This window comes from Pseudorca crassidens, chromosome 16 (genome assembly GCF_039906515.1).
Source record: "Pseudorca crassidens isolate mPseCra1 chromosome 16, mPseCra1.hap1, whole genome shotgun sequence".
NCBI lineage: Eukaryota > Metazoa > Chordata > Mammalia > Artiodactyla > Delphinidae > Pseudorca > Pseudorca crassidens.
The window spans coordinates 79862068-79874183 of NC_090311.1; the positions used below are offsets into that span (position 1 = coordinate 79862068).

General features: G+C 48.7%; 1 protein-coding gene across 3 annotated transcripts in view; it reads right to left on the minus strand.

The window, feature by feature from the left end:
* Positions 1–12116, minus strand: part of SLC35F3 (solute carrier family 35 member F3) — a 314569-nt gene that overhangs the window by 59711 nt on the left and 242742 nt on the right. The gene's annotated exons all lie outside the window — the stretch shown is intronic.

The following is a 12116-nucleotide window of genomic DNA, read 5'->3' on the forward strand; positions in this document are numbered from 1 at the left end:
GTAGAGAGTGCCTGTGCGCATCCAGACACAACCACGTCCACAGGTGTTGGGAGGCGCCTTCGTTCTGCCTGGCCGCTCACCGCACAGGGCTGTGAGGCCGGGATCCCCCTCTCCGCCCTGCACCAGGGGAAACGGACGCTCTGGAAGAGGACAGATCGCTTAGCTCAGCTGCAGTCAGCGGTCCCAGCTCACTCCTTGCTTCCCGGGCAGGGCTGTGGCTCTGACAGTAATCTGACATGATGCATAATAGATGAGCAAGTGGCTGGTTGGGGGCTTCACAATGCACTGTAATCCTGAGACAAAGTACACAGAAGCCTTCACACAAGCTGGATACGATTGATTCCCAGGGGCTGACAACACAGGGCGTCTCTTTCCAAGTGAAAGGCCGACCCGTTTGGAAGGTCACCTTGGAGGCGGGCGTTATTTTACCTCTGATCTTGGACCCGTTTCCGGTTCAAGAGAAGACCTGAGCTGCCTACTCTGTTTACATATACTTGTTCTATGATGTGTGTCTGCAGATCGTATTTTAAACCACCAGCTATCTTTTGGGTTGTTGTTCTGAGGCTTCAAAAAAGCCTGTTTTAACACCTCATTAAATCTCTGTTTCTCCAGAGATTGATGTCGATTGACTTTATGTCCGTTCTCTTCTCTGCCAACTGTGGACAAACAGGAAACAGAAGCCTCAGACCACGTGTATTTTTCTGCAAGGGCTGCCGTAACGAAGTACCACAGGCTGGGTGGCTGAGACAACAGACATTTATGTCCTCACAGCTCTGGAGGCTAGAAGTCTGAGATCAAGGTGTCAGCAGGGCTGGTTCCTTCTGAGGCCTCTCTCCTTGGCTGGCAGACGGCCGTCTTCTCCCCCTGCCTTCACATGGTCTCCCTCTGTGTGTGTCTGTGTCCTAATCTCCTCTTCTTACAGGGACACCAGTCATTAGGGCCCATCCTAATGACCTCATTTTATTTAGTGACTGATTGGAGTATAATTGCTTTCCAGTGTTGTGTTAGTTTCTGCTGTACAACGAAGTGAATCAGCTACATGTACACCTGTATCCCCTCCCTCTTGGACCTCCCCGCCCACTCCCCCAATGACCTCATTTTGATTTAATCACACCTTTAAAGGCCATGTCTCCAAAAAAAAAAAAAAGTCACATTCCGAGGTACTGGAGGTTAGGGTTTCAGCATACGTATTTTAGGGGTATACAACTGAGCCCACAGAACTCAGGTAAGGCTGTGCCAGCCCCACTGTGACCCTGCTGGCCGTTGCCTTCAGGAGGACATCCGGCCCTGACCGCAGCTGCTATGCAGAATCTGCACGCACTTCATCTTGGCGTCCCAAGCGACCCAGCCGTCGCAGACACGATGAGGATGCTGTCAGCAAAGCAGCATCTGGACGCGCTGTTGGGCTCAAACCCTGCCTGTGACACCTGACAAGCTACTCAACCGCTCTGAGCCTCTCCATCTTTGAAGGGGAAATGGTAGTAATACTTAACCTCCTAGGAGGGAAGTATTACCTCCTCCATTTACATAATGGAGCAAAGCCAACCTCTGATAACACAGCTGTAAATGGGACCAATTCCCAGGTTAGCATTTTTGGTCTTTATTGTGTAAGGGAAGCCGACCCCCCAGAGCCACTGCTCGAGTAGCCTGGCCATTTCCGCAACATCCTGCCCGCTTGCACTTCCATGCTGGGCTCCCGGCGTTCGCTTTCCCAGGGCTCTGTTCCCCACCCTGCTCTGTCTGCGGTCTCTGGGCACCCCACGACCACTCTGCTGGGACCTGCTGGCCCTGCCTGCCCGCCTGACTCTCAGGCCCCCAGTCTAGGGAGGGGCTTGAAAGTTGGAAGGTCCCTGCTCCTCTCATCTCTGCCTTCCCACCTCTGTTTTTAAAAACCACAGGAGGGCTTCCCTGGTGGCGCAGTGGTTGAGAGTCCGCCTGCTGATGCAGGGGACACGGGTTCATGCCCCGGTCTGGGAAGATCCCACATGCGGCGGAGCGGCTGTGCCCGTGAGCCACGGCCTCTGAGCCTGCATGTCTGGAGCCTGTGCTCCGCGACGGGAGAGGCCACCAAAAGTGAGAGGCCCGCGTACCGCGAAAAAAAAAACAAAAAAAACCCAATAAAAACCACAGGAGTCCGAGCAAGCCTTGCGTAAAGTCATCTTAGGAGAAAGACACCCGAACGACAACATTCCAGCTTTGGTCCCCTCTCTCCCAAATGCTGCAGTGCCCTCCTTCTAGAGTTAGTAACTCCTTTCTCAGCCTTTCCCGCTCTCATCCTGCAGTGTCTTTTGCCTCCCAGAAAACCAATTTAAAACCATAATTCTTGTTCGTTCTAATTCCTAGCCAGAGTCTACCACTGCCTTTTGCAGAAGGCCACGGTCACTTGATGATGATGAAAAGAACAAGAGAAATCCACAGTGAAGGAGCTACGGGGGGCGAGAGGGAGCCCCCTTCATTGTTTCTTCTTTAGAAAAGTGAGATCAGCATTTAATGAGACTTCAGGCTAGAACACAAACCCATTCCAAAGCTGGTAGTTTAGAAGAGTATCAAAGGGCCCTAAGTGTAGATACCCTTTTCCCACCTACACAGCACTGATGTAAATCCGGCTGAGAGGTCCTGTGTGTCTGGGTATAAGGGACACGCCCTATTCCTAGAAATTTTGGTTAGAGCACGAAGTGCTTGCCTCCACGTTCAATGTCTCACCCAACCTTCTCTTCTTACAAAATCACAGCAAGACAAAACATGGCTGTTGGGTGAGCTGCCTTCGCTCTAAAGCTCCCTAATCAGAAAATAACATCTGACAAATGTGCTTCAAGCAGCCTCCAAACCATATGGGAAGGAGTCCTGTCTCCGCTTTGCTGCCTCTGCTGCCCACTGGCCCCTGTGCATGACCTTCATCCACAGGGACAGGACGTTCCTCCTCCGGAGGTCAAGCCCCTGGGACACAGGGTCCTTCTTCTTCTGTTTTCTGCTACACTACACCCCCCAGCCCTGCCTGCAGTACAGAAACCCATGGGTGGTGTTACAATGGCACTGAATCCCTGTGTCTTTGAGGGCACGAGCTATCTACCAAACAGATAGGTTTGGGTTCCATGGCACATGTCAGGCAACGCAGGTCAACTTAACTTGGCTGAAAATCTCTTCCAAGCATCCCTAGTTTTATATCCAAGCTCCTCCTTTGACCAGATCATATGGAGGGTCTATTCCCCCTGCTGGTTCATCTTTGCCACCATCTCCTCCACACCACATAAGAGGCATTCTTTTTTCTTTTTTTTCTTCGAATGGGTTTCTTTTTATTTGAGTAGGTTCTTACAAAATATGTATTGTTGTTTTGCATGCATGCATTTTAGAAATTATTTTATTTTAATTTTTTTAAACGTCTTTAATGGAATATAATTGCTTCACAGTGTTGTGTTAGTTGCTGCTGTATAACAAAGTGAATCAGCTGTATGCATATGTATATCCCCATATCCTCTCCCTCTTGCGTCTCCTTCCCACCCTCCCTAACCCACCCCTCTAGGCGGTCACAAAGCACCGAGCTGATCTCCCTGTGCTATGCGGCTGCTTCCCGCTATCTATCTATCTTACATTTGGTGGTGTATACCTGTCCATTCCACTCTCTTACTTCGTCCCAGCTTACCCTTCCCCCTCCCCGCGTCCTCAAGTCCATTCTCTACGTCTCCATCTTTATTCCTGTCCTGCCCCTAGGTTCATCAGGACCTTTTTTTTTTTTAGATTCCATATGTATGTGTTAACATACGGTATCTGTTTTTCTCTTTCTGACTTACTTCACTTTCTATGACAGACTCTAGGTCCATCCACCTCACTACAAATAACTCAATTTCGTTTCTTTTTATGGCTGAGTAATATTCCATTGTATATACGTGCCACATCTTCTTTATTCATTCATCTGTCGATGGACACTTAGGTTGATTTCATGTCCTAGCTATTGTAAATAGTGCTGCAATGAACATTGTGGTACATGACTCTTTTTGAATTATGGTTTTCTCCAGGTATAAGAGGCATCCTTTTTAATCCCTCAATTGTCAAGAAAGCAGGCAGCTTTCTCTTTGGGTCCTCAGTCCTGGGAGTGAGGGTCCAAATTACTCTCCCATAGCTTTCTTTTTCTTTTCTTTTTTTTTAATTTTACTGCAGTATAGTTGATTTACAATGTCGTGTTAGTTTACACCATTGTGTTAATTTCTGCTGTACAGAGAAGTGATTCAATTATACATATACATATATATATATATATATATATATATATATATATATATATATATACACACACACACACACATTCTTTTCCATTATGGTTATCCCAGGATATTGAGTATAGCTCCCTGTGCCCTACAGAGCACCGTGCTGTTTATTCCTGTAGCTCTGTGGCCTGGGCTTAGTACTGTCTGCGGATCTGCCAACAAGGTCCCAGAAGCTCTTCTGCTGGAGGCCCCAACGTCCTTGCCAGCAATCGGAGTCGCTCCTCTGTCCCTGTTCATCTCCTCCCAGACTCTTCTCTGCTGGCACCCACACCCACCTCAGAGAATTCCATCTGGGAAGGCTCCCACCTCCGCTCCTCTCTGCTCTCAGACCCTTTTAGCCTTAAGTATCACTGCTCTTAGAGGCCATCTGGGCTGACCTGCCTCACGTCCCACCCTCTTTCACCTCCAGCGGCCCCAGTCTGGAGCTTCAGAAGCTCAGAGACCCCTCCAGGAACTGAGGGGAAGGCCAATCCACTATTGCACAGCTCCAAGACTGAGACATTCTTTCTTTATTGAGTGTCTGTGTAGCAACAATGCAGTGTTAACGATCACAGCTGACGGACATGGGAGCCACAACCTATGAAGTGGTGGAACAGGATTTGAACTCAAGAAATTAGGCTCCAGGCTTAGCAGATACGCACCACTGTATATAAAGTAGATAAACAACAAGGTCCTACCGTGCAGCACAAGGAACTTTTTTGCTCAGTGCCCTGTGATAAACCATAATGGAAAAGAATCTGAATATATATGTATATATTTATAAATAGATCACTTTGCTGTACACCAGAAACTAACACAACATTGTAAATCATCTATACGTCAATAAAAAAATTGAAAAAATATAAAAAGAACCTCCTACACTGTTGGTGGGAATGTAAATTGGTGTGGCCACTTTGGAGAACAATATGGAGTTCTTAAAAAACTAAAAATAGAGCTACCATATGGTACAGCAATCCCAGTCTTGGGCAGATATCCAGAGAAAACCATAATTCGAAAAGATACATGCACCCCAATGTTCAATGCAGTACTATTTACAATAGTTAAGACATGGAACCAACCTAAGTGTCCATCAACAGAGGAATGGATAAAGAAGATGTGCTACATATAGACAATGGAATATTACTCAGCCATAAACAAGAATGAAATAACGCCATTTGCAGCAACATGGATAGACCTAGAGATTATCATACTAAGTGAAGTAAGCCTGACAGAGAAAGACAGATATCATATGATATCACTTATATGTGGAATCTAAAAAATGATACAAATGAACTTATTTACAAAACAGAAACAGACTCACAGACATAAAACACAAACGTATGGTTACCAAAGGGAAGGGGGGCAGAGGGATAAATCTGGCATTTGGGATTAAAATATACACACTACTGTATATAAAATAAATAACCAACAAGGACCTACTGTATAGTACAGGGAACTCTACTCAATATCTTATAATAACCTACAATGGAAGAGAATGTAAAAAAATATATGTATTCATATATACATATAACCTGAATCACTTTACCATACACCTGAAACTAACACAACATTGTAAATCAACTTTATTTCAATAATTTTTTTTTTTTTTGAGGTACACGGGCCCCTCACTGCTGTGGCCTCTCCCACTGCGGAGCACAGGCTCTGGACGCCCAGGCTCAGCGGCCATGGCTCACGGGCCCAGCCGCCCCGCGGCATGTGGGATCTTCCCGGACCGGGGCACGAACCCGCGTCCCCTGCATCGGCGGGCAGACTCCCAACCACTGCGCCACCAGGGAAGCCCTCAATAAAAATTTTTTTAAAAGAAAGAAAGAAAGAAAAGAAACTAGGCTCCATTATATTCATAACCATCACAAGCAATCTCCAGTCTTCTTGGAAACCTAATTCTGCCCTCCAAAGCAATTTAAAAAACAGTGAAATTCTGACCACCTGGGTGCATGACAGTGCCTCAACATATTTGAAAACACTGGAGACCCTTCTCCCAGACTTTTCAAGTTAAGCATTTAGAATTCCTCCTAAAGCTAGACTGTACAGTACGGTGGCCGAGCCACATACGGCTTTTTAAATACAAACGAACGAAAATGAAAGAAAACTACACACTCAATTTCTCGGTCGGGTTAGCCATATTTCAAGCACGCGGTAGCCACGGGCGCTGAGTCGGAGCCTTGCCGGATGAGCATCTCGTCTGTAGCAGGGAGTCCTCACGGTGGTGCTCAGGGACCTCCAAGGTCCATACTCCAGATGCGTCACCGTCCTGAGCATCCTCCTCGGTACAGAACTTCGAGCGGCGGTGACGGACCCCTGGCCCACACAGAGATCCTGTCCCTCTAGTGCAGAATTCCCAGCGCTCTTGTCCTGGACACGTTAGCATCTGCTACACACGTGCTATGACCCACTCCCCGTATTCACAGCCTAGGCCACGCAGGGCCATGCCGAGCAGAATCAGCACACACTTTGAGATCTGGGGCTTCTGTTGGAATCCTAGTTTGGATGTAAAGATGGAACCTAGTGCCAGGGTTAACACCCTGGTCACTATCTGGTCCTTTTCAGAAAGTCTGCCAGCCCTGCCTGAGGTCCAAGAGCTTTGGCTGCGTCATGAGACGAATTCCCTAGGACGGGGGGCAAGTGGGGGGCAGACAGCGTCTATCTTTACAAGAACTGAGGTTTTACTTCTGCCAAAGATGCCCGTCTGCAGCCATCAGGGCCTCGCTGGCACCCTAAATCTCATCCGCATTCTCACACTCCAGCACTTTTGGGGTACAGACTTCTAATATATTTAGTTGGGTTAATTATGGCGACTCAGTCAGATTGGAACGTTCAACGGCTGAAGGCAAGGAGCCTAAGCTGGGAACGGGTTGGCCAGAGACCACCTGCAAAGCGAGGGACCCCAGAAAATCTGGTTTAGCAAGTGTCAGGGGGACCTAGGACTCTGCATGTTAACAAGTTCCCAAGTGATTTGCCGTAGGGGGACCACGCATCATGTTTTGAGAACCTCCCATTTTCTTGAACAACAAGATCCCCCAAATAGCAGAGGCTGCTATGGACTTTCCAGAAACGGCTGTGCCTGAAGGGGCCTTTCTCTGGCAAATGAAAGCAGGACTGTCATCACTTTCTCACTAATGAGAAACGACCCTTTTTTTGTTTTGTTTTGTTTTTTTTGCGGTACGCGGGCCTCTCACTGTTGTGGCCTCTCCCGTTGCGGAGCACAAGCTCAGCGGCCATGGCTCACGGGCCCAGCCGCTCCGCAGCATGTGGGATCTTCCCGGACCGGGGCACGAACTCGCGTACCCTGCATCGGCAGGTGGACTCTCAATCACTGCGCTACCAGGGAAGCCCAGCAATGACCCTCTTTTTGCCTGGGTCACCCTTGGAGCCTAGTGACTTTGTCAGCACCTCCAGATTCTATTTGGGGAGGGGGAAGCTGCAGCAGGGAAGGGCAATGCCAGAGAGCTATCCGCCACTTGACGCTTGGCTGGGGAGCGCAGCTGGGCTGCGATGACTCAGTTTACCCCAGCGGAAGATGGGCTGGGTCCACATTGGCGGAACACCTCTGGGCAGCCACAGCCTTTACTGTCTGCCCCCTTTCCAAGAGCCGCAGCTCTTCCTAGAGCTGGGGAAGCTGGTGGCCCTAGGGGTGGAGGGAGCCCAGCCAGGGAGAGCAGACTGGCTGGTGGCTTGGGGAGCTTGGGGTGGGCGGGGAAAAGAACCAGCCGTTCCCACAGGAGCAGAGGAATCTGCAGTGAAAGAACTCCCGTGGGGAGTGTGCAGGCTGGGTCCCAGTTCTGGCTGTGTGGCTCAGGTGGTCGCTGAACTGACTTGGGTTTCACTTCCCCATCATTAAAACTGGGAATGGCACTAGATACACAGTCTCTAACGTAACATGCTAGGAAAGGCTGACAAGGTCACAGAGAGCTCTGCGAGCCCTCCTCTGCCTACAGCCTCCCATCAAAGCTTGAATAAAACCTGAGCTCCTTCCCACAGGTGTCAAGGCCACGTATCTCACTCACCCCGGCTCCACGCTCCCCATCACACGGCACTGCTTTGGTCCTTCTCACTTTCACACTTCTCATCAGCCCAGAGTCTGGACAAAAATAATTTTCTCCAGAGGACCCGCATCACGTGAACCTGCATGAATGTATGTACTCTATATGCCTGTACATAGCTTTATGTACATTGTGTATAGAAGCATGTGTACATGTGCCAGCACATAAATGTGTGCATGTGTGTTTGGGTGTGGTGTATGTGTGCACTCATGTGCGTGTACACATGCACGTGTGTACATGCATGTGCGTGCATGTGTGTGCGCGTGTATGTGCACGTGCGTGCATGTGTATGCTCGTGTGCGCGTGTATATGCACGTGCGTGCATGTGTATGCTCCTGTGTGTGCGTGTATGTGCACGTGCGTGCATGTGTATGCTCGTGTGTGCGTGTATGTGCACGTGCGTGCATGTGTATGCTCGTGTGTGCGTGTGTGTATGCACGTGCGTGCATGTGTATGCTCGTGTGTTTTTATGCATGTGTGTGCGTGTGTATGCTCGTGCGTGTATATGCATGTGTGTGCACGTGTGTTTACTGTCTGCCACCTTCCCAAGAACACACGCCCCACGAGGACAGACACTGGGTCTTGATGGCTGTGCTATCACCAGCGACTAGGACAGGGCTTCGTACATCTTAAATAATCAATGTTTGTTGAAAAAACAAATAAGTTACGTGTCAATGAAAACTCAATAAAACTGGGGGGCAAAAAAGAACAAGTAAGTAGTTGAATAAATCAGTGACTACAAAATAAAGCAGAAAAGAAACAAGGCGGGTGTTAGGAATCTCCTCCCATTTTGCAGGTGAGGCTGCCGCTAAGAGAAGGACTAAGTGATTTGCTGAAGATACAGAAAAGCCAGCAATGATCGGGGAAAGGGAAGCCCCAGCCCAGGCTCCTCTGTCTCTTCCTTCTTCTCCAGCCATGGTAGGGGGGCGCTTGGACCAAGCTCTGGATCTAGGGGTGGTATAAGGCCCACTATGGGGGATACGGTACTGCGCTGAATGGGGCATTTTATTAAAAAGGATCACTTTCAAGTTCATGCTCAGTTACCTCTTCTTCCCTGAGCTGATACTGATGGGGTCCCCAACATCCACATGTGCCCCAGTTACACCCGCTCACATGGACCCTCCCAGCCATGGCGTCCTGGAGGCCGGATTTCGTTACCTCCTGTTGCACAGTGTATGATGATGGATTTTGTAAAGACCTCCCTCCCTCCTCCCCGATGATGTCAGAGAAGGCAGCATCCTCCCTGTTAGAATGGCTCTGGTCTTTCTCCTTTTCCTCTTAAGCAACTGAGAAATTGCTATTTTAAGTCCCCGGTGTTCAGAGCCCAGCACGCAGGAGAGACACCCCGAAGCTGCCCCGACAGTTTCGAGTGGGCCCCTCTGTGCTTCCCATCTGCCTTCACCATAGATGCTGGTGGCGAGCGGCCAGCTGTCGGCCTTTGTGGGCACCAAGTGTTATTTATAACAAGGCCCTCACTGGAGTCCACTAACATCCAAGGCAAGATTTGTCCTCATTTTTCATTTAATTCAACTATAATTCCTACCTATTATTCTGCATGATACTTTTCCTTTTTGGTTTCCTCCAGGCCTGCAGGCCATTATAAAACAGAAACAGAGGCACAGAAAGTGACCCATCTCGAGAAAGAATCTGCCAGAAGGAAAGCTGTCACGATGTGGCCTGGGGCTCATTCCACCCGGCCCTCCGTGCACTCCCACTGTGTTTTTAACGATCTCCCATCTCAGGTTAGGGTTTGGGGTAAGGTTAGGGTTCTCCCATCTCAGGCACTGGGCTAGGCCCTAATGATGTATTTAGATCAATGGACATGGGTCCTGCCTTCACGGAGGTGTCCACTCAGTTGGTTAGGAAGCACGTACCATAAGCTGTGGTGTCACATTCTATGTGTATCATGCTTCAGGCAGAGTGGAGACAGACCCACACAGATGCCGGAGGCTGTTGGCACCGCCCTCCAGGGCCCCGTCATCCACTGTCCCTCCCACCCCAAGGCTCTGCTCTTGAGCACTTGCAGACTCTGCTGGCATGTCTCATGGTGGACGAGAAAAGTCAGGCCTGGAGGGCTGAGCTCAAGTCCAAGGCCACGTTGTGCCTGAGAACCTGGAACATATGCTGTGTTTCAGTGATTCTGAAGTAGAAGAGACTTGGACTGCCTGTGTGAGGACTGTTGCTGCTTTCTGCTGTCAAAAAATATTCCACTTCATCGGCCATGAAGAGGAATAAGAAAATGTCAGATCAATGACCACGACCAGGTCTCCCAGGAGCCACCTGCCCCAGCGTTGCCTCGGGGACGAGTAAGCGTGGGCTCTGGGCTGAGACCACCAAGCTCAGCTCCCCACTCTTCATCTTACAGACATGTGTCTCGGGCAGGTGAGTGGTGAGAGCTGCCGGTGCCTCAGCGTTACGTGGAAAATGAAAACAATCAAGGCACTGATTCCGCGGGGCTCTTGGTAGGTTTACATTATTTAGTAGAGGCACAGTCCTTAGAAGAGTACCTAGCACATAACGAATGCTACAGAAGTGTTAGTTGTCATTATTATCTTTTGTGTGTATATATCTATATCTAGTGTTGCAGTGTGCATCAATGATGTTTCAGCCATCAGAGTTGAGCTAACTTGATCAGAGAACATACCCTAGCCAAACTGACTGAGATTAAGACACGAGTAACCTCTGTGTTTGTGTGTGGTGCACCCATGTATGCATGTGTGTAAGTATACTTACACACACACTCATATATGTTTGAGTACTGTATATATCCATCCATCTAACTGTCCATTGGTCTGTCCATCTATCCATCCATCCATCCTTTCATCTGTCTACCTACCACCTACGTCTATCTATGTATTTCTGTATCTAGGTACCTATGTGCGTGTGTACATATGTATACATTCATTTAGCTTACATAGGAGTTTTAAACATCCCTCTGTCTCTGCAACATTGAAAAGAGCATCTGTGTCCCCTTAACTAGGAATGATGTAAAATGCGAAATGTAGGGAAACGCAATTGGAATCTTACTGAACTAACGAGATGTAATGCGGAATTCTCAGTCTGCAGCATTGAAGAGTAACGTCTGTGAGGACAAGACAGACGCCAACTGGAAGCAAAGCCACCCGTCAAGGAGTTCCCCCTGCATGAATGTCATCTGTACCACTACACCTCCCCTGGCTCGGACGGCTCTTCCCCGTTGGTTTGGAGATGTGCAGAGCAGGGCATCACCGACGGCCAGCAGGAAGCACCTGGGTCTCTCGCCCAGGGCTCCACCTGGGCTTGTTCCTACGCTTGTCCCCTCTCCCGAAATGACTGCCTAGTTATCTCACTTGGCATTTGACTTTGTGCTGTCTCTTGTGAAGCTTCCTGGGTTTCTTTTTAACATGTTATGTGTACTTGTTTTCCTGAATAGATTATAATTTCCCTGGGAGCACCAGACCATGTCTTTTTCGTATCTATTCCCATTTCCCTGATGCCTCCACCCACGCCTCTATGTGTCATAGCACATACTAAGCCTTTATTAAGACTTTTGCCTCTTTGAGTGCCCAGAAACTCCAACAAGATACCTTTAATTAGAAACAGTAGTCCCCTGAGAGCTATCAAAATTTTACTGCCAACAAGCCTAGGAGTTGAGCTGTATCATAAGTTACGTATTTCATCTCTCTTTTAAGTGGACTTCAATGTACATAAATAAATTTTTTTTTTTTTGCGGTACGCGGGCCTCTCACTGTTGTGGCCTCTCCCGTTGCGGAGCACAGGCTCCGGACGCGCAGGCTCAGCGGCCATGGCTCACGGGCCCAGCTGCTCCGCGGCA